The sequence below is a fragment of the Chenopodium album genome, chromosome 2 (genome assembly GCF_948465745.1).
Source record: "Chenopodium album chromosome 2, dcCheAlbu1.1, whole genome shotgun sequence".
Lineage (NCBI taxonomy): Eukaryota > Viridiplantae > Streptophyta > Magnoliopsida > Caryophyllales > Amaranthaceae > Chenopodium > Chenopodium album.
In genome coordinates, this window is record NC_137835.1 from 66,194,851 (window position 1) to 66,217,009 (window position 22,159).

Here is a 22,159-nt window from a genome sequence, read left to right on the forward strand (position 1 = left end):
TATTAGTGTCCTTGTTTTTTAAAAAAATAAATAAATAAAACTGGTATTTTTCCCAAACACATATGTATACATAATACAAGTACATTACATTTACAATATCAATCTTACATTTGAATTTTTATAGTTGCAAATGATGAAATCCATAGATACAATAGAACAAGAATTCAAATATTCAATAATGTATTTGAGTTTAAGCGCATAATTTAGAGGTTTTAAATTGTACAAAATTTATTTAAAAATGATCTTCACAAGGAATGTCAACACTACACATAAAAGTTGGCACCAAACTTACACGATAGTAACTCTGGCCTATTTATCATAGTTATAAAATAATGTGATTCCTTGAATGAATTGAACAACATTAAGTAGCCCAACCGACAGCAACTGATATAAGTATTTTAGCCTTAAATTAATTGGACTTGCTATGGATTTATTGATGAGCCCTCTCCTAGTGATCTTCCAGCAACATTAACTTTGTAGCTCAAGCAACTGCAACAAATATAAGTATTTTAGTCATAACTTAGCTAGACTAATTGTAGCTTGCTTGATGAGCTCTCTCCTAATGATCTTCCCCGATGGATTCTTCGGAATAGCGTTGACAAAAGAAACACGACGTATCCTCTTTTATGGACTAACCTGCACAAAGTAATAAATCCCCACTGACATAAATGCACAATTTGATAGCATAATTCCATATATACCACCGCTTTTCTTTGTCAGATCAGATAGCCAAAAAGGAACTTGATAAATGAAGGTTAATGACCAAAAGTTTAGAATATGATATTAATGGTTGCAACATAGCTTCGTATATCTCTAAGTAATTCTTAAGGTTGGCCAACTTAGAGTTTTAAATTAAGATCATCCAAGCTTATGATCAATGGCATAAAGTTTCAACGATGTACACAATACTAAATTTGTTATCGACTAGAAGAAGACATGCCTCTTTTGAAACATAATCCATCACTTGAGATGCGGTAATGTTGCTTTCAGGCTCACGGACTATGAATGCCATGGGTATTTGTCCAGCTTTTTCATCGGGATAACTGCAATCAATGGAAACAAGATTTCTACACATAAGGTTAAAAATTAAGGCTAGTTCAAAAATAATATTAACAAATGAATTTTGGGTTAAAATGACACTAACATGTGGAAAAGAAAGGAAAACATTATGAAAATTTCCCAAGCTATGAGCTATGTTGTCATCGAAGAAACTTACAAAATATTAAGCATGAATGAAAGTGAAAGAAATGTTATATTATTACAATCATGGAGGTAAATGCAACGAGAAAAATAATGAAATCTTCAATAGGATCACTTGTGCACAATGTGAAGGTAATAAACTTACGGAATGACAGCAGCATCAGCAATTTTTGGGTGAGATGTTAGCAAACGTTCCAACTCAGCTGGAGCAACCTGGTAATTAAAAAAGATGTGATCAATGAATGCAAACCAACATTTAAGTTGAAGTATTTGTCCTCTTCATTAATAAAGGACTATCTTGTAACCTGATATGCCTTGTACTTAATCAATTCCTTTAATCGGTCAACAATGTACAAATATCCATCAAAATCAAAATAGCAAAGATCACCGGTCTTCAACCACCCATCTGGATGGAAGGTTGCAGCAGTAGCCTCTTCATCTCCAACATAACCTACAATACATTTTTTAGTCATTGCAATTAAACAAACATCATAGTCAAGATAATCACTTTTAATTAAAAATGTACTAGAACCCTATGATAGAGTATAAAACATATTCCTAAGCTTCAACCATCAGCTTAATCTTTTGATTGAGATGGTCTTCCAACACCCTAAAGAGTGAGATTTCCTTATGATTGTATAAATTAGGCAAAATAGGATAACAAATAGTCATTGACCTTAACCATTGTAATAAGTAGGGCTAAAACAATGATATTTACTAACATTGGCATATGATAGTTTTGACATAATAGTTTTGCTTAAACTACTCACAATCATTGACTATATATATATATATATATATATATATCATATAACTAATATATAAAGCTAAACTTTTAGCCAGGCCACGAGACAGCGACACTTGGCATTCCAACTTTTCGCCAAGTGTCGTGCCACGTTGGATATATTTGGATAGAATTCAGAAGATAAAAAAATAGTTTAGAATTCTATTTGGATAGAATTTTAGGATAAAATTGTTAGTTAAAGTTTTATTTTCGATAAAATACCAATTTTTTAGATGTACAAATTGAATTGTATTTTATTCAAAAAAAAATTATTAGATTATAATTCTAAAAAATTATCATATAAATTTACTTTTTTATATCATAATATTTTTTGGAGCGAAGGAATTACTTCAAGGAGTAAAACATACATTTATAATATATACTAACCGGTTAAAATAATATAGTTCACAATCTAATAGAATTTTATAACTATGTATACCTGTCAATTAGGGTCGGGTCATGAGTAATCTCGGATCGAGTCACTTCAGGTTACGAGTCAAAACTGTTCAACCCTTGCCCAAAGTTTTGGGTTCGAACCAACCCGACGGGATTTGAACATTTATTTAATTAAATTTATTTTTTGCTAATTTTTAATTTTATTTTATGTATTAAATCGAACATTTCCACTAATATTATTAGGCATTACATGACCACTAATCTCACAAAAGCACATCAATTCCTAACTAATTTTATATCAATGATATATTTTAAAATTTGATATATATAGAATAAAATTTATCTTAAAATTTTATAAACAACCCGAGCATCGCACGAGGCCCGATACTAGATTAATTTTCTATCATATAACTAATATATAAAGCTAAACTTTTAGCCAGGCGATGAGATATCGACACTTGGCGTTCCAACTTTTCGCCAAGTGTCACGCCACATAGGATAGAGTTATATAGAATTCAATTTGTAGGATAAAAAAAGTTAATTTAGAATTCTATTTTCAGTCAAATTTGGATAGAATTTTAGGATAAAATTGTTAATTTAGAGTTTTATTTTTGATAAAGTACCAATATTTCATATACAAATTAAATTATAATTTTATTAAAAAAAAAATTATAACACTCATAAATTATCATATAAATTTATTTTTTGTATCATAGTATTTTTTTGGAGCGAAGGAATTAGCACCACATCCATTATTTATAATATATTCTAATCAATTTAAACAATATACTTTACAATCTAATATAATTTTATTACTCTATGTAGACCTTTCAATCGGGTCGGGTCACGAGTCATTTCGGACAGGGTCATTATTTCAGGTTACGGGTCAAGAAATGTTTAAATCATCATAAAAACACATCAATTTCTAACTAATTTTGTATCAATGATATGTTTTAAAATTTGACATATAGATTAAAAATTTATCTTAAAATTCAATAAACAACCCGGGCATCGCACGGGCACGAAATAGCGACACTTGGCGTTCCAACTTTTCGCCAAGTAGAACGCCAAGTGTCGCGCCACGTAGGATAAAGTTATATAAAATTCAATTTGTAGGATAAAAAAGTTAATTTAGAATTCTATTTTCAATCAAATTTGGATAGAATTTTAGGATAAAATTGTTAATTTAGAGTTTTATTTTCAATAAAGTACTAATATTTCGTATGTATAAATTAAATTATAATTTTATTAAAAAAAAATTATGACACTCATAAATTATCATATAAATTTATTTTTTTTATCATAGTATTTTTTTGGAGCTAAGGAATTAGCTCAAAATGCACCACATCCATTATTTATAATATATTCTAATCAACTAAAACAATATACTTTACAATCTAATATAATTTTATTACTGTGTGTAGACCTGTCAATCGGGTCGGGTCACGAGTCATTTCGAACAGGGTCATTATTTCAGGTTACGAGTCAAGAAATGTTTTTCACCAATGTTATTATTATTAGTCATTACATGCCTACTATATAGTTTAAATCATCACAAAAACTCATCAATTCCTAACTAATTTTGTATCAATGATATGTTTTAAAATTTGACATATAGATTAAAAATTTATCTTAAAATTAATAAACAACCCGGGCATCGCACGGGCACAAAACTAGTTTATATATAAAGCTAAACTTTTAGTCATGTCACGAGACAGTGACACTTGGCGCTTTAACTTTTCGCCAAGTGTCATGCCACATAGGCGACATATAAGATTTAGTATGATACCTCTAACGCTAGATAAGAGAATTTAAGATAGATTTTTTTAAGATAAAAAAGTTATTTAGAGTTTTATTTCTGATAAAAAAGTTATTTATAGTTTTATTTCTAATAGGACTTCTAATTTTCCATATGAATAAGTAGATTGTAACTTTAAAAATATATCTTATAAATATGTTAAATTGAATTTATATCATAAAATTTATAAAGTTGTACAAAATTATTTATGATACACTTTAATCAACCAAAACAAAACTTGGCATTTTGATTTTTCGCCAAGTGTCACGCACGTCATGTAAACAACAAATATGAATTAGTGTGACACGCATAAGATAAATAATTATAACTTTTAAATACGTTTAACACAACTTTAACCCGTCTTTATAAATAGTGAATTAATGTAAGGATTTTTAAAACATAAAGATATATATTGCGGAGGGAACTCGAGGCATCGCCCGGGATACGTACTAGTATATATATATATATTTATATATATATACTCTTAACTTTATAGGATGAGTAAAATCCAACTTCTTAATAAAAGCATAAAGACATAGCCGGCTAAGGCGTTGTGCATCCTGGTCCTCAGCGCCCCGGATAGATAAGAGCCTTATAAACCAAAAGCCCAAATTTTCGTATTTGCTTTATATTTCTCATTCAAAGCTCTAGTAATAAATTACCCTATAAATCTATGCTTTAAATATCTGTTGAATTTACCCAAAATGTGCGTGATTACTTTTTCTCTTTCCAATTCAGATTTTTTGTATTCTAGCTTCCTTAATTGTAAACTTTATTTCCTTCTTATAGCCAAAATTACCAATAAAGACATACTCTCATCTAATTATTCTCAATTAATTTGCTACAAATTTGAAGAATATTTTCTCATTTCCTTATTATTTTTTTAAAAAAAAACATTTTTCTTTAAATTTTTTTCAATCCTTGAATTACTATGAACTGAAATATTTTTCTATGCTTTTGGATTGTTTGGAAAAAGAAAGCCACCACTCCAATATACCAAGTAAGCAAACAAATTGCATACATTTTTTTCCTGATGTTTTAAAGGTTGAGATTAATGGCAAAATTTTAAGCGTTAAAATTATTGTGTTTTTTTGGTACTTCATTTGGTAGATATAATAATGATAATGATAATAATTTGAGTATTATATTGTTTTTATTAGGGCCCAATATTCAAGATTAGAACAGGGCCTCTAAAATGTATAAGACTGCCCATAAAGAGACTATGAATTACAAATTCAATAAAAATCCAACAAACCCCTTCAAATGAAACTCTTATCAAAATTTTGTTTCAAAAAAAAAAATCCTATCAAAATTATTATATAAACTCAGGGTGATTAGGTAAAATAACTGTGAAATATATGTTTGATAGTTAAATGCCTAATATAATTTTTTTTTCTAAGCTAAAACCCCATGGTGATTGTTTATGCAAGGTTGGAGCCATTTTTTATGTTACTAAGACCCCTATTCAAGTATCCACATAATCTTATAGTGCGACCTGTCTTTCTCAAAGTTATACTTATACTTCAAGTACCCACATAATCTTATAGAGAGACCTGTCTTTTCTTCAAGTTATACTTCAAGTAATTAAGAAAGATGTATTTCATGTATCATCACTCAATTATCATATGCTTTGCTATTTTTCGGTTTTTGAAATTAGATATATTGAAGTTGTCAAACTTTGTTAAACTTGCAACAAAGTCATTCTTCACAGCAAAGCAATTTTCATTAATAAAATACATGAAAGAGAGCCACTAATAATTTGTTAACTCTACACTTCAACTAAACAATGTGTCTCTACTTATCAAACTTCACATTCTAGTAAAATTTTCGACATCTATTATTGGGTCAAGCCACGCACAAAGCTACATTTGATGTTGATGCGCCGAAGGAGTAGGATGGTGACTCAATAAGAGGCTACAGTAGTGAGATCTTGAAAGGTTATGTTATTAAGTTAAGAGCCAATCCATAATTGAAAATAATATATAGTATCTTAGCAAAAACATTATTTGAGATGGGTGTAAAACCACAAAAATTACAAGGAGTTCCAATTTGGTAAATGTTAATTGCAGTACAATGCAAGAGACAGGAAAATCTAGATAGAGAAACGAATGAAAGAATTTTTGTGTTTTATTATTTCTGAATAAAATGATATTATTACAAGAGGAAGGTATTTATAACTCAACTAACAACTAACTAATTTGGGCATCTGTACAAAGTGGATGCTGACTCAACAATCCAATAACAAATTCTGTTATAACAACAAACTAGTGTGGTGTAGGTCAGTTATCCTACACTGTAGCTATGCTGTTATAATCAATATCCCCCTTCAAGCTAGGAAGGGGAGACAACCATTCCGATCTTAGACAACAATTACTTAAACTGATGAGAGGGCAAAATCTTTGTGAAGACATCTACAAGTTGCTATGTAGTAGGTAGATATGAGAGTTGCAAGAGCCCTTGAAGAACCTTGTCACGTGTAAAGTGACAATCAATTTTTATATGTTTTGTTCGAGCATGAAAAACAGGGTTTTGAGCAATATGCAAAGCACTTTGATTATCACAATGCAAAGTAACAGGTTGTAAACTAGTGACCCCAAGCTCTTCTAATAAACGAACAATCCATGCTACCTTAGAAGAAGCTGATGCCATAGCTTGATATTCTGTTTCAGAGCTAAAAGTAGAAATTGTCCCTTATTTCTTGCTTTTCCGGAGATTTCCCAAGTAATAAAATGTATCCTGTGACTGAACTTCTTGTGTCTGTACAAGAGCCTCAATCACTGTCTGAAAAAGCCTGCAATCAGTCCCTTTAAGCAAAATCCCTTGCCCTGCAGTACTGGCAATGTATCTCAATGTGTGTAGTAAGGCCTAATAGTGAGGTTCTCTTAGAGTTTGCATGAACTGGATCAATACTTGAATTGTGTAAGAAATATCAGGACGAGTATCGGACGAAAAATTCAGCTTCCCTAATAGAATTATGTAAAGCTCAGGATCTTGAAATAAGGCTCCATCTGATGCACTCAGTTTCAGGTGCATTGGTAAAGGTGTGACAACAGGTTTGAATTTTGACATGCCTGGAGGAGCTCTTTGGTAAACTTATGGTGACACAAAGTAATATCTTCAGAAGAATAACAAACTTCCAGTTCCAAAAAGTAACTTAACCTCCCTAAGTCTTTTATTCCAAACAAAGAGTCAAGATGCTTCAAAGAATGAATGCTGGCAGGATCTGTTCCTATGATGATCATATCACCTACATACACAACTGCAAGTGTTATATGCCCATGCCCTTTCTTAATAAAAGGGGAGCAATCATTCTTTCTCTGTCTGAAACCTTGAGAAAGTAATTCATCATACAGTTTAGCAAACCATTACCTTGAGGCTTGCTTCGGGCCATACAGAGACTTGTGCAGTTTGCAGACCAGATTAGTTGCATCATCTAACCCCTTAGGTGCCCTCTATACACTTCCTCATTTAGATCCCCATGTAGAAAAGCGTTATTAACATCAAGCTGAGAAACATCCTATCCCTGACAAGCTGCCAAAGCCAGGATGCACCTTATTGTTTCCATTTTTACTACAGGAAAAAAGGTCTCTTTGTAATAAATTCCATATTTCTAGGAGTACCCCTTTGCAACTAACCGAGCTTTATATCTCTCAATTGATCCATCTTATTTTCTCTTGAACTTATAAACCCATCTATAACCAATGGGTTTCTTTCCAGTTAGAAGAGAAACCATTTGCCAAGTTTCATTTACTTTTAAAGCTTGTAGTTCTTTTTCCATGGCAGCTCCCAATTTGGGTTTTTAGAGGCTTCCAAGTAGAAAGTAGGCTCCTGTTCTTTAGAATATTTAGCAATAAAAGCTCTTTGACTGAAAGGTAAAGCACCATATTTAGCAAGGTACACTAATGTTTACTCACATGGGCAGATTTTGTGGGTGTAGATTTAGTGTTTAGAAGTCTTAGATAGAAATCTAAAAACTTCTTGGGGATTCTAACTGGTCTGTTAGAAACCCTGGTTTCTGGTTGAGCAACATGTCAGGACTGTCAACTGGTGCAAAAGAAGAAGAATAAAGAAGAAAGAAAGAAGAAAAAGTAGAAGTAGAATGAGAAAAATCAAAATGAATGGGTGAAGATATGGATGTATGACTAGAAGATGGAAAAATAGGCATATGAGAATGAGATGCTGGTAAATTGTTTGGAGTAAATATGTCGGGAAAATCAGGGAAAGAAATATCATCTAAGGGTTTGGAAGAGGGAAGAAAAATGTGAAAAGAAGGTGAAGAGTAAGAGGAAGGATCTGATGGGTTAGAATGATGGAAAACGAAAAAACAATTTCATGGAAGATTACATCTCTAGAGACTGAAATCTTCCTGTTTTTCAAATTAAGGACTTTATAGCCTTTTTGAGAAGGTGAGTAACCAATAAAGACATAAGGTTCTACCCTGGAATCAAAATTGCTTCTATTTTGCTTCAAGGTTAAAATAAAATAGAAACACCCAAACACTCTCAAATCATCAATATTAGGTGGATTCCCAAACAATTTTTCATAAGGAGAAACAAGACCTTATACCTTAAGGGGTGTTCTATTCACAATATGAACCGCACACAAAACACACTCACCCCAATAATGTGCAGGATTCCTTTATTAGAAATATAGACTTCTAGCTACTTCCAAAATGTGCTTGTGTGGTTTTCTCTCCACCACCCCATTTTGTTGTGGAGTATCAACACAACTCTTTTGAATCACAATCCCCTTAGAATTATAGAATTGCAACATTTCCCCTTCAATCAACTCTCTAGCATTGTCACTTCTAACAGACATAATAGAGGTTTTGAACTGGTTCTCAACATAGGCAATAAAATTTTGTATAATACTTACAGCATCAGATTTGAACGTAAGCAAATGAATCCAAATATTTCTAGTAAAATATCCACTATTGTAAGAAACATTTCAAAACCATTATGATATGATTTGGAGTGGACAAAGGACCCCAAATATCCAAATGAATAAAATGAAATGGAAAATGGGAAATAGAATAACTAGTTGGGAAAGGGAGCCTAGGCTGTTTAGCAGCAGGACAAACCTGACAGATATAACTGTCAAGAGCTTTTACATCAACATTATTTCTTCTCAACTTCAACTTATCTATAGGTATATGACCTAACCTCAGATGCCACAACTTTCCTTCATCATTATTAGACAAAGCTGCTAAAGCATTACAAGGAGAAGATGTCACAAGTTTATTAGATCTATCAACACTTGAACTGGAAACTTCTTTGTGCTGTGAAACCTCTAGATAGTATAAACCATGCCTTAAATCACCAAGATGCACTGTTTTGGTCATGTGAAGGACCTGAAGGACACAAGAAGAATGAGAAAAAGACACATAATAATTGAGGTCTTACACAATTTATGCACTGATATCAAATTAAACTGAAAATCAGGAGCATAAAAAACATTTTTAAGAGTGACTTTGTCAAAAATCTTTACATCACAAACATGTGTAACATTGACAGTACTACCATTAGGTATGGTTATAGTATTGCCAAGGTCAGAATCTTCTTTAATAGTTTGAAAAACATCCAAACTATGACATATATGGTCTGTAGCACCACTATGCATAATCCACATAAAAGTAACAAAAGACATAAGGCAATGTTTACTTGCAAACAATGCATTTCCAGCAATGGAAGTGTCTTTAGAATTCTCTCTTTTATAAGTAGTAAGATCATGTATCTGTTGTTGTTTAACCAGCATATTCATGATCTTACTACACTGTGCCACGGGCCATCAAGGAGTTATCATTTCATCATCATTATTAGCAGTAACTTGCTAAGTCTGATCATAATCAATTTCACCACCTTGAGTAAGATGAGCAACCCTCTTGTTATTATTCTGATTGAAGGAATTAGGACCAGTGTTTCTGTTGTTGTTACAGACATTCTAACTAGGAGGATAACCCTTCAGTTTAAAGCATCTGTATATCCCATGTCCTGTCATTTTACAATGATCACAGAACCATTGTCTTTTGTTCCCAACATGCACTGTGCTTTAAGTTCTTTTTGCACCAAGATTACCACCATTGTTATAACCTCCTCCACCAGAATTATAAGTACCACTAGAATTTTGCTTGAAAGACTTGTCAAAAGGTCTATCATTAAATCTTCTTCCAACCGTAAATGCCATAAACTCAGCACTTGAAGATCTTGCACTCATTTCTTTATGATTCTCTTCTTGTATACATAAATGATATGCAATAGAAATTGTAGGTAAAGGTTGCATCATCAATTTGTTAGTTCTGACCATAGCATATCTCTCATTCAGCTTCATGAGAAACATCATAAGTCTCTTATCTTGTTGGATCTTCAATATCTTCTTGACAATCAAACAAGTACAAGCAGTATAAGCACAGATTTGCAAAGGCTCATTTATGTCCATTTCATCTCAGATTGATTTTATCTTAGTAAAAAACACTGAAACAGATTCAGTAGAACCTTGCTGAAGGTCTGACAACTACTTGTATAAGGCATACTACTGGGTAGCAGAGGTATGCCCAAACCTCTCTTCTAGATCATCCCAAAGACTCTTAGCAGTTTTGCAATACCAAACACTCTTTGCAATGCTCTTTTCCAGGGAAAATAATAACCAACCTAACACCATATCATTGCATCTACACCATGCCTTGTAATTTGGATCAAAAACAGGTGGCTGTTCAACAGATCCATCTATGAAACCTAATTTGTTCCTAGACGACAGACTCGACAAAATTGACCTCTTCCAGTCACCAAAACCAGTGACATACATTAGAAACTAGTGTTTTATTCGATGCATCCGAAGGATGGATGTAGTAAACACTACCGAAAACAGCAGTAGGATCCAAAGAATGAATATCGTTCTCAGGCATTGTGAATCAAAATATTGCGAACTCCAATCAATAACAACTCAAACAACCAGAAATCTCAAAAAGAATCAAGAATCTCCAGAAATCAAACCAAGCAATATAGCTCGTATCTTAATCACCAAAAAAGCAACTTAGGTGCCGCAAATATCAAAGAATCAATCAGAGAGTATCAATTTGATTAAGCAACAACCTCAACAGCAATCAACCTCAAACAACAATCAACCTCAAATTAACAATCAACCTCAAATCGACAATCAACCGAAAACAACAATCAACCTCAAAACGACAATCAACCTCAAATCGACAATCAATCTCAAACAACAATCAATTCAAACACAACTTTCAACAGAAAAATCAACAATCACAACCAAAATTCAAAGAGTCAACTAATCGCAGTCGTTAAGAAACGATTTAAGAACAAATGAATCGAAGAATAGCGAACGAATTCATACCAAAAAATGTAGAAGAAACCTTGTAAGATGCAGCGGAAACATTCCACAAGCTTAGCAACACGAACAATCAATCAGCACAAGCAAAATGATTGAGGAAAAATCGCGGAAGAAACAAGCTATGAAGGCTCTGATACCATGTTAATTACAGTACAAGAGAGAGGAAAAATCTAGAGAGGGAAATGAATGAAAGAATTTTTTTGTTTTATTATTTCTGAATAAATGATAATATTATAAGAAAAGGTATTTATAACTCAACTAAAAACTAACTAATTTGGGCATTTGTACTTCACGGCTAGCTTGCCCAAACCACCTTCAGTCCTTCACCCACCTAAACCACCTTTACCCACCACCACTACCCACCTTTACCGACCCTTAAACACCACCTAGAATACACCTTCACTCCGAGTAAACCCCAATCAACCACCACAAAATCTACCCATAAACAAAATTAACAATTCGAACATAAAAATCAAACAAAATTAAACCTACTAAAATTAACGAAAATCAAATCCAAAAATAAAACAAAAAAATCAACATTAATGAACCACAAAAATCAAATAAAAAACAACCAAAATTAAATCAACCAAGAAACACATACATCAAATCAAACTAAAAAAATAGACCAAAAACAAACAATAAAAATTAACCAAAATCAACCAAAACGAAACGAAAATCAGCCATAAACAAGACCAAAAATTAACAAAAAAAAAAAAAAAAAAACATACCTCAAACCCCAAATTGGCTTCGAACTTCACCTCTTATTTGGTTTAATAAGGCCAAATTCGACCATGAAAAAGTCTAGATCTAGATTTTTCATGGTCGAATTTGACCTCAAAAACCATAAGCTAGATATCAACACCAGCTAAGCACCGAACATGGAGTGCTTGCGGTGGACGTTGAGAGGTAGAAGACGGTGGCAGAGTAGGCTTAGCATTAGGAAATTTTTCCTGAAACATAGGGCAGCGGTATAAGGAATGACCAAGTGTATGGCACCATTGGCATTTGCCTTGGTAGCCCTGAGGTTTGGTATTGGTATTGGTTTGGTTGTGCTTCTTATAAGGAGCAGCAGATTTGGGTGGATTGGGGAAAGAGTTGCGATTATAGGAATCAGTAGAATAAGTGTTTGGGGGATGAGAGCGAGTGGTGGTAGCATGAGCGGTGACCGATAGCGGGGTAGATGTAGAGGTCTTACGGATACTGACTTCTTTGATAAGAAGCTTCTCATGCAATTCATCGAAGCTAATTACGGTATCACGACCATTGACAGAGTCAATCACAGACTGATATTTATCATCATCTAGACCTTCGAGTACGCGCTCTATAAGATCATCTGGTTTGTAAGGTTCGCCGAGGACGGCTAACTGATCTGCACATATGCGAATTGCATTCATGTACTCGGTGATTGTTTGAGTACCCTTTGTGATAGCCTTCATGTTAGCTTTAACAAGCTTAGCATGACCACGAGAATGACGAGCAAAAGTGTGGGCAAGAATATCCCATGCCTCCTTGGTGGTAGTAGCACGTGAGACAAGGGGGACGATAGACGAATCTAAGGTTCCAATCATGGAACCAAATAGGAGTTTGTCTTGTCTAACCCATGTAGTATATGCTGGGTTTGATGAAGAGACGTTATTAGTGGTGAGTGTCGAAGGCGGTGCGGCATGTGAACCATCCAAGAACTTGAAAAGTCCATAGCCAATTAGAGTGGATTCAAGCTGCAATTTCCATGAAAGGTAATTGGTATTTTTGAGCTTAATGATATTAGTAAGATCAACAACAATCAAAGGAAGGGTGGGTGGGTTCAATATCATTAGGAATGGTAGCACCTCCCATTATGCGTAGAGTAGGAAAAAAAATGTTTAGGATTCTTCCAGCTTTGATACCATGAAAGGGTAAGAGTATTTCATAACATCATGAATACAAGGTTACAATATTTATAATACAAGAGTATCTGCTAAAGATAGGTAGCACTAACTAATTAAAGAATAAAATATATCTAATACAATAAGAATATTGAGAGAAGATAATAATATACAATAATAGAATATCACAAGATATTTGCATGATCAAAAGATATATGATAAGCATAAATTACGGTTGTGATATCAAGGAGAATAATATCAATATACTTCCTTGATATTATCTCCAATAATCGTTAGGGAGGAGTTTCCAAACTCAGAACCACCACACCGACGCCGCCGGAGAGTTAAGAGGAAATAAACTTGACTCGTTCCGAAATGATATGGAGATGCGAAAATTGGAACAAAAATAGAGAATGAATTTAGAGATGTGAAAATGGAGAACGAAAATGGAGAGGAAGGAGAAAGGAAAGAGAAGGACATGGAGGATCATAAGAAAGGAAAAGAAGAAACAAAAAGAAAGAGGAGAAGAGAGGAAAGAGAAAAGAAAGAGGAGGGAGAGCGGCGTGCAGCTAGTGAGTAAAGTGAGGAGAAACGACTTAGGGTTTTGAGAATAAGGGTCGTTTTATACTATATTATTTTATTAAAATTTAAAACCTTTTTGCGACCACTTTTACGACCGTCTATGACGATCGCAAAAAAGTTATTTTAAATTATAATTATTTTTAATCGTTCAAACATCTTTGCGGCCGTTTAAAAGGATAAAAACAGTCGCAAATCAGCCCGAATCTGCGACCGTTTCGAAAACAGTCGTAAAATTGCGACCGTATGACGGTCGCAAAAAAGTTATTTTAAATTATAATTATTTTTAATCGTTCAAACATCTTTGCGGCCGTTTAAAAGGATAAAAACGGTCGCAAATCAGCCCGAATCTGCGACCGTTTCGAAAACAGTCGTAAAATTGCGACCGTAAAAAAAATGGTCGCAAATATCATATAATTACGACCGTCTATGACGGTCGCAAAAAAGTTATTTTAATTTAGAATTATTTTTAATTGTTCAAACATCTTTACGACCGTTTAAAAGGATAAAAACGGTCGCAAATCAGTTCGAATCTGCGACCGTTTCAAAAACAGTCGTAATATTGCGACCGTGAAAAAAACGGTCGCAAATATCATATATTGCGACCGTTTTCTTGACGGTCGTAGAAAAACGGTCGCTATTTAACCGAATTTCTAGTAGTGGTGGATGCTTACTCAGCAATCCAATAACAAAATCTGTTACAGCAACAAACTAGTGTGGTATAGGTTAGTTATCCTACACTTCAGCTATGCTGTTATAATCAATAGTAAATGATGAGATTGAGTGGTTATCCTTTGTATGATCCGAAAAGTGGCAAAGCCCTAAAGGTTGGGTAGTTTAATTACTAGTGAGATCCAAAACCATCCAACTCATCAGTGTAATTTTATGAAATTTTAACCATTGTGATCTTCAATAATATAAGAGAATTGCATACTTCTTCAAAGCTAATGTTAGCCTCCTTTTACAGTGTCTTGGTGCTCGGGTTTGGGTAATTGTGGGGACTGCCATTTTCTGAGGTATGTTTAGGTTCTTAGAATTGATATTGGCTTGTTGTTTGTATGTTAGTTAGCTCTTTGGATTACTACGGTCAAGAGAGTTTTCAAAGGTTATCCCTTGATAACCTTTATTTTAGCTTAGTAATGGGATTTTCAACTCATTGCTTGGAAAAACCTTTATCTTAGCCCTGCTCTCAACCATGGGGGCTCCCTTAAGTTTCTTTTGGGGTTTTACAGTATGGTAATGGTCTTTTTTTATTAAAGAAGAGACCAAAGGTATCAACAATTAAGGGTACTGAGTCACTTTTAAAGAAACTCTAAGTGTGTTGTTAAGCGTGGGTCTTCTGTTGTTCCTACCCCTGTTGCCTAATGTTAAGGACTATTGGAGTCGTTTTGAGCTCATGTTATTGTAAACAACCAACAGATGTGTGGTCTATGCTCTTCCATCCATTCTCCAAGATCAATGATATATGGAATGCAAAGATAACAACGGTAACATTAGGTATCTTCCGAAGCATGTTCGAAGGCAAACACTTGGTTTTTCAAGCCGACTTTTTCTCGCAAGGATGATGTTTAGTAGTTTTATTTGTAATAGTTATACCATTTGAGTTAGCAAATTAAAGTTTCTTTGGGTAGTTTATCGATCTTACTCCATAGTTTGTAATTTTTATCTTAAGTTTATTATGCCGATGTAAAAAAAAAAATCTAATGTTATGCATAAATCCCCCGATCCTTATGATATTGGCCTTATAAATAAAAGAGGTCCAATGGTACAACCTACTTCATTGGTCATACGAAGAATAATAATAAATTTTTTAAAAAAAAATCACCCGTTAGAATTTTCTTTTATGGGTATGAGAATTTTTTTATTATAGTTTTGTCAGTAATCCTACCTTCCTATATTTGTTGATATCAGAGGTTACCGGGGCACATATTGTATAGAAGAACTTACCTTTCATGATGGTTGGAGCACACAACCAAAGCTCTCCTTCTTGGCCAGGTGGCAAGTTATCTTCATTTAAGGGGTCTACAATTTTTGCTTTAAAGTGAGCATTTATGCGGCCAACAGAACCATAACGTTCACATTTCTTCAGGTCCAATTGTAAAAGATATCCCACCTGCCTCAGTCATTCCGTATCCCTAAAAAGAGAACAAAGTAAAAATGGCATATATAAAACAAATATTAAAGGGATGACCTTTATTAACTCTTAGAGTGACACGTACAATTCATTCCCTTGTACTCCCTCCGTGTTTTAATAAGTGTTACATTTTGACCGACACATAGTTTTAGGTAATTTAATTGACTTAAATAAAATAAGAGGTGAGTGGGGTATTTGGTGTATTAAAAAATTGTAAAAGAAAGATAGTGGGGTTAATAATTTATTGAAAAGTAATGAATGTGAGAGGAAGTATATAGGGAAATTCTCTTTGGTAGACCTCTAATAATAAACATTCTCAGTGGTAAAATGCAAAAAAAGTTATTATCCTTGGTGAACTATATTTTAAAAAGTTTAGTCATTGGTAACATTAAGCAAGGTAATTAGGCATTTCTTTAACTATAGTTAGTTTATTTATGTATTTTATTATTATTTTTAACTTTTTTTTTAAAAAAAAAGAAATAATTTTTTTAACAAAAAAAATAGCCACCCCTTCCCTCACCAACCAGCCACCACTCCTCGCCTTCACCCACGCCGGCACCCAGGCCCTCTCCGCGCCAGTGTCCCCTTCACCCTAAACCGACCACCCAGATCGCAAGCATACAACTGCAACCTAGAACCTCGAATATCGATCACCCTTTCCCCCACCAACCAGCCACCACCCTCCTCAACCACCACCAACCTTGAACCTCAAACCACAACCGTCCTCTCTCTCTCCTCCTTCCACGCAACCACAACCACCTATAACCCCTCCCCTGGATTGCGACCCCTATTCCCTCCCTTGCCGGAATCCCCTTCACCGATTCCCCGAATCCCGATTTCTACCCAAAACCCTAATCCTAATATAATCCCCAATTTCTCTCTAGCAACTCCCAATTTGGAAGATCGACAGCAAAGAAACCACCCATCAATCTCGACGAAGAGAGAGGAGGTCAAATTGGATGCGAATTGATCGAAAAAAGACGTCGGTGATTGAAGGTGAAGGTCGAAATTAAGGGCGGGGAAGGTGGTTAGCATGTAAATTAAGGGCGTTGGTGGTGGTATAGGTGTTTTTGGCGTCAATGGTGGTGTGGCTTTGGCGTCAGTGGTGGTGTAGTGGTTAGGGCGTTGGTGGTGGTTTGTAGTTTGGGCGTTGGTGGTGGTATGTGGTTTGGGCATTAGTGGTTGTCGGGGTTGGTGTTCGGTTAGTAGAGAGAGGAGAGGCCTTTTTTTTTTTAAGTTAAAAATAATAATAAAATACATAAATAACTAACTATAGTTACAGAAATGCCTAATTACCTTACTTAATGTTACCAATGACTAAACTTTTTAAAATATGGTTCACCAAGGATAATAACTTTTTTCGCATTTTACCACTGAGAATGTTTATTATTAGAGGTCTACCAAAGAGAATTTCCCAAGTATATAATAAATAAAGTAGTAGTGGGTTTGAGTGGGGACTGTGAGAGGAGAAAGATATAATATTTAAAGGTAGTTTTTTGCCAAAAAAAAAAAGTGTAACACTTATGAAAACACGGAGGGAGTAACTTGTTTAAGCTTTATTAGACATAATGAATACATCACATTAAATATTAATATTAAATGTTATGTCAGTGGTTAGATATCTATAATTTTAACTGGTTCAAATCTTTCCCCTATACTTTTAGCATCAAGATCCGCTACTAATATAATGAAGTTATAAACCGCCCTAACTCTAAGTGAAAGTAATTAACTCCTTATACTCGTTGAGTAACTATCAGTTTTTTGTATAAATAAAAAAAAATTATACTCTCAGTTCTAAGAAGTGATTTCTCTTTAATGAAAACTCAGAAATCAATGTAGAAACTACATACTAACATATACATCCTGTTACCAGTAATTAAATCACTAGCTAGCAATTAATATTTTTGGTTGAGCTGAAAAAATATCAGGTTTTATACATATAATACACATGGTTTCACACTTTTATGTAGAGGTGAGCATCGTGCCGTGCTGTGCTGGGCCACCATGGGTCGTACCTCGCCGTGCCTAATGGTGGCTCGTGTCGTGCCTATATTTTGGTAAGCCGTGCCAGGTCGGGCCATCATTTCAAACATCCCAGCTCACGACACCGCACGGCCTACGAACCTGGTGTGTCGTGCCGGTGCCGGTCACCGTGCCGCCCATGTTATTTTTTTATTAAAAAGAATCAATATATATTTTTGAACAGCTTTTAGAATGGATACACTATTTAAATAATTTTATAAATTTATGCATACGTTATTTTATAATTATATTATTACTGTTCTTTTTTATTATTCTTCTTCTTATTATTATTTTTATATTTCTTTATTATTTATGTTATTTTTATTATTAATTTATTTGAAGCGGCGAATGAGTATTCGTTTTGCACAGGACCTGCTGTTCCTGGCGTGTCACATGCCGTGCTTGGTCGTGTTCGCGGGCCAAAGTATCGTGTCGCTCGCAGGTTCGTGTCCGTGCCCGTGCCGAATTTGCAAAATCGTGTTCACGACACGACCCACTCCTTGGTCATCGTGTCATGTCGTGCTGCTGGCGTGCTCCTGTTGTGTTGTTCGTGTCGGGTCCCTGCCGCCCGTGGGACGGCCGGCCCATGTCCATCTCTACTTCTATGACACACCAAAGGGGCTCCACTGTTTCTACACTTTGCCTTACTACTATTACAAGATATACTTAAAATCTATGGTAATATCTACAGTTTCAACAAAAATTGAGCAAAACGGGCCTTTAAGGGCTGCTTGTGGAGCTCGGATTTGGGCCTTGAATGGACCTACAAAATGAACCCCGACACCCCGGGATGGAGCCTCCGATGCCTAAGTTAGATGTCAAACAATGCATATTTTGAGAAGAGTTTAGGAGAGAGAGGGAGGAGGAGTATGGTCATCTTAGTGTAAGAGTGATCCCCCCCCCCCCCTTTTTTTTACCTTTGGCCCCTTGAGAGGTATATATAGTAGTATATGGTGGGTGTTAGTGAACCCTAGCAATACACATATGGGCAATTATGGGTCATATTAGTGCATTTAGCTTATTTAGAGCCCCTTGAGCCTTTTTATGCCCTTTGGGATTATATGGGTAGAATTACCCTAGACTAAAATAGGTATGACCATTTTAGTATCCAAAGAATTAGCCCCCCGACCGAATTCTATTTTAAAAATGAGTTGGGTTTTATTTTAACTTCCCAAGTAATTCATTAATAGAAATTGAGTCGAAAGTCTTTATTTGTTCAGGTTTATTATTCGAGGCAACATTCTTGATCCGATTATTGTAAGAAATTTTTACCCAACTTTAACTCTTGATCCGAGGATCACTAGAGTTTTTATGAGGAAACGGTCTTGATCCGAGGATTGTAAGAGATCATCCAAGGAAACACTCTTGATCCATGGATTGCAAGAGATTTTCACCCAACTTTAACTCTTGATCCGAGGATCATTATAGTTTATCCGAGGCAACACTCTTGATCCGAGGATTGTAAGAGTTTATCCGAGGAAACACTCTTGATCCGAGGATTGTAATAGATTTTTACCCAACTTTAACTCTTGATATGAGGATCATTAGAGTTTATCTGAGGCAACACTCATGATCCGAGGATTATAAGAGTTTATCCGAGGCAACACTCTTGATCAGAGGATTGTAGGAGTTTATCCGAGGCAACACTCTTCATTCGAGGATTGTAAGAGATTTTTACCCAATTTTAACTCTTGATCCAACGATCATTAGAGTTTATTTTTGCATACATGTTGCTCGAAGCATGTGAGGCGCCTTTCAAAAGTCGTGGACTCCGAGAAAGGTATCTCTTACTTCGGACAAAGGTTTTTATGCCAAGCTTACGAGGCAATGGTTTATCTAGAGCACAATGCCAGTGTTTGGCTATGTTTCAGATTCAACCACGACCCCCTTTTCCACAACAAACTGACTTATTCGAAGCACAATGTTAGTTAATACTATGCTTTGGTGGTGAATTCATTGTTTGCTGTTAGGATATCCCCAACACACTTACTCATCCGAAGCACAATGTCAGTTAAGACAATACTCCGGTGGTGAAGTCATTGTTTGCTTTTGGGATGGAGTTCATCAGTTGTCTAGGATACCATGCCTCAAGTTGGCTATACTATAGATTGCGTCGGGGTTAACTCCTTGCCCCCCAAAAACTGGTTTATCCGAAGTACAGTGCCAGTGGTTGTCTATACTTTGGTTGTGAAACCATTGTTTCTTGCTAGAGCGGTGTTTGAACTGTTGATCGGAGGAGCCAGTGGCTAAAAAGCCTAACTCTTGATCGATAGAGCTAATCAAGGATCAATTTGTCCGAACGGATTTGCCTTTAAACTTGGACGTATAGTGATTCCTTGATGAGATTAAGTAATGATCTGAACAACCTAAAGAATTCCGAAGGGATTGGACTTCGTTGGTTGAGATAGGTGGATCTTTTACTTTTTTTTTGTTATATAACATCACCATCGTGAGGATGGTTGATGATTATTAATTATTTCATCATCATCATCGTGAGGATGGTTGATGATTATTATTATTTTTGGTTTGTTCGGCTCAGGTGAACCTCGGCTTGGACCCCGAACTTTCGACGAGGGTGAACCTCGGCTTGGAGCTCAAACTTTGGCAAGGGTGAACCTCGGTTAGGAGTTCAAACTTCGGCGAGGGTGAAACTCGGCCAGGAGCTCAAACTTTGGCGAAGGTGATCCTTGGCCAAGAGCTCAAACCTCGGCTAGGAGCCTGAACCTTAGCCAGGAGCTTGAACCTCGGCTAGGAGCTCGAACCTCGGCTAGGAGCCTGAACCTCGGCGAAGGTAACCTTCTTCGGCTCAGAAGACTTTTGGTTTAGATGAACCACTTTCGGCTCATATGAGCTCCGGTTCGGCACCCACTCTCGGCTTGCCTTAATTTTGGCTTTCTCAAGCTCCATGTAGCTAGCTTCAACTCACTTCGGCTTCGGATCGGTTAGCCTCGACTTTTGACATTGTGAGCTGCAAAGCTTCAACTATGGCGTTGCGAGCCTTAAAGCTTGAATTGTCTTGGCTCGCCGAGATTTTTTTTTTTATTATTATTATTTTTGAATTGAAGAGCTTCAATTCTAGTGGGATGACAGAGAATGGTGGACTTGTGATAGCTTGTTGCCTCTTCAACTTGGCCGTGTGAATGGAAAGTTTGCTTTGTGAGCTTTCCATTAGAGCCACGTAGATCTAGCTTCTTTTATTCTTCCACAAGAATAATTAAAGCTTGGTCATTTATTATGGAATATATCCACCTTTTTCCTTTTTTTTTTTGTAAACGCAGGTAGTGACATTGGTGATAAATCAGAGTGTTTATCCAACACCTCTACCATTTACAAATGATTACCCCGATATGACAGGAGTAATAAGTTTGGGTTAAATTTGCTAGAATGTTTACCCATTTTCGTGGTAGAACACGATAGCCATGAATTAGTGAATTTTCATGGGTAGTAGTTCTCGTCTCCCCACAGACACACCAAATTATTTCGGCAAAAAATGAGCAAACCGGGTCTTGAAGGGCTGCTTGTGGAGCTCGAATTTGGGCCTTGAATGGACCTGCAAAATTAACCCCGAGCCTCGGGTGTGGATCCCGGGGCGGAGCCTCCGACGCCCAAATTAGATGTCAAACAATACATATTTTAAGAGAAGTTTAAGGGAGAGAGGGAGGAGTATGGTCATCTTTGGCCCCTTGAGAGGTATATATAGTAGTACATGGTGGTGTTAGTGAAACCTAGTAGTACACATATGGGCAATTATGGGCCATATTAGTGCATTTGGATGATTTGGGGCCTCTTTGACCTTTTTATTGTCTTTGGGCTTATATAGGTAGAATTACCCTTGACTATAATGGGTATGACCATTTTAATACCCAAATATCTACTACTCTACAACAATCAAGCCTTAACCATCTCCAATGATAAAACTAAGAAGTGCACTTTTGTATACCCTACTCATCAATATAGATTCATAAGAAATTTTTTTTTTTTTTTTTTTTTTTTTTTTACATAAACTATTTTCTATAAAGAAATTTATTGTTACC

At 35.2% G+C, this 22,159-nt stretch overlaps 1 pseudogene; it reads right to left on the bottom strand.

The window, feature by feature from the left end:
• Positions 1–513: 513 nt before the first annotated feature.
• The window catches only part of LOC145574570 (4-coumarate--CoA ligase-like 9), a 30,443-nt pseudogene continuing 8,797 nt past the window's right edge, over positions 514–22,159 (bottom strand).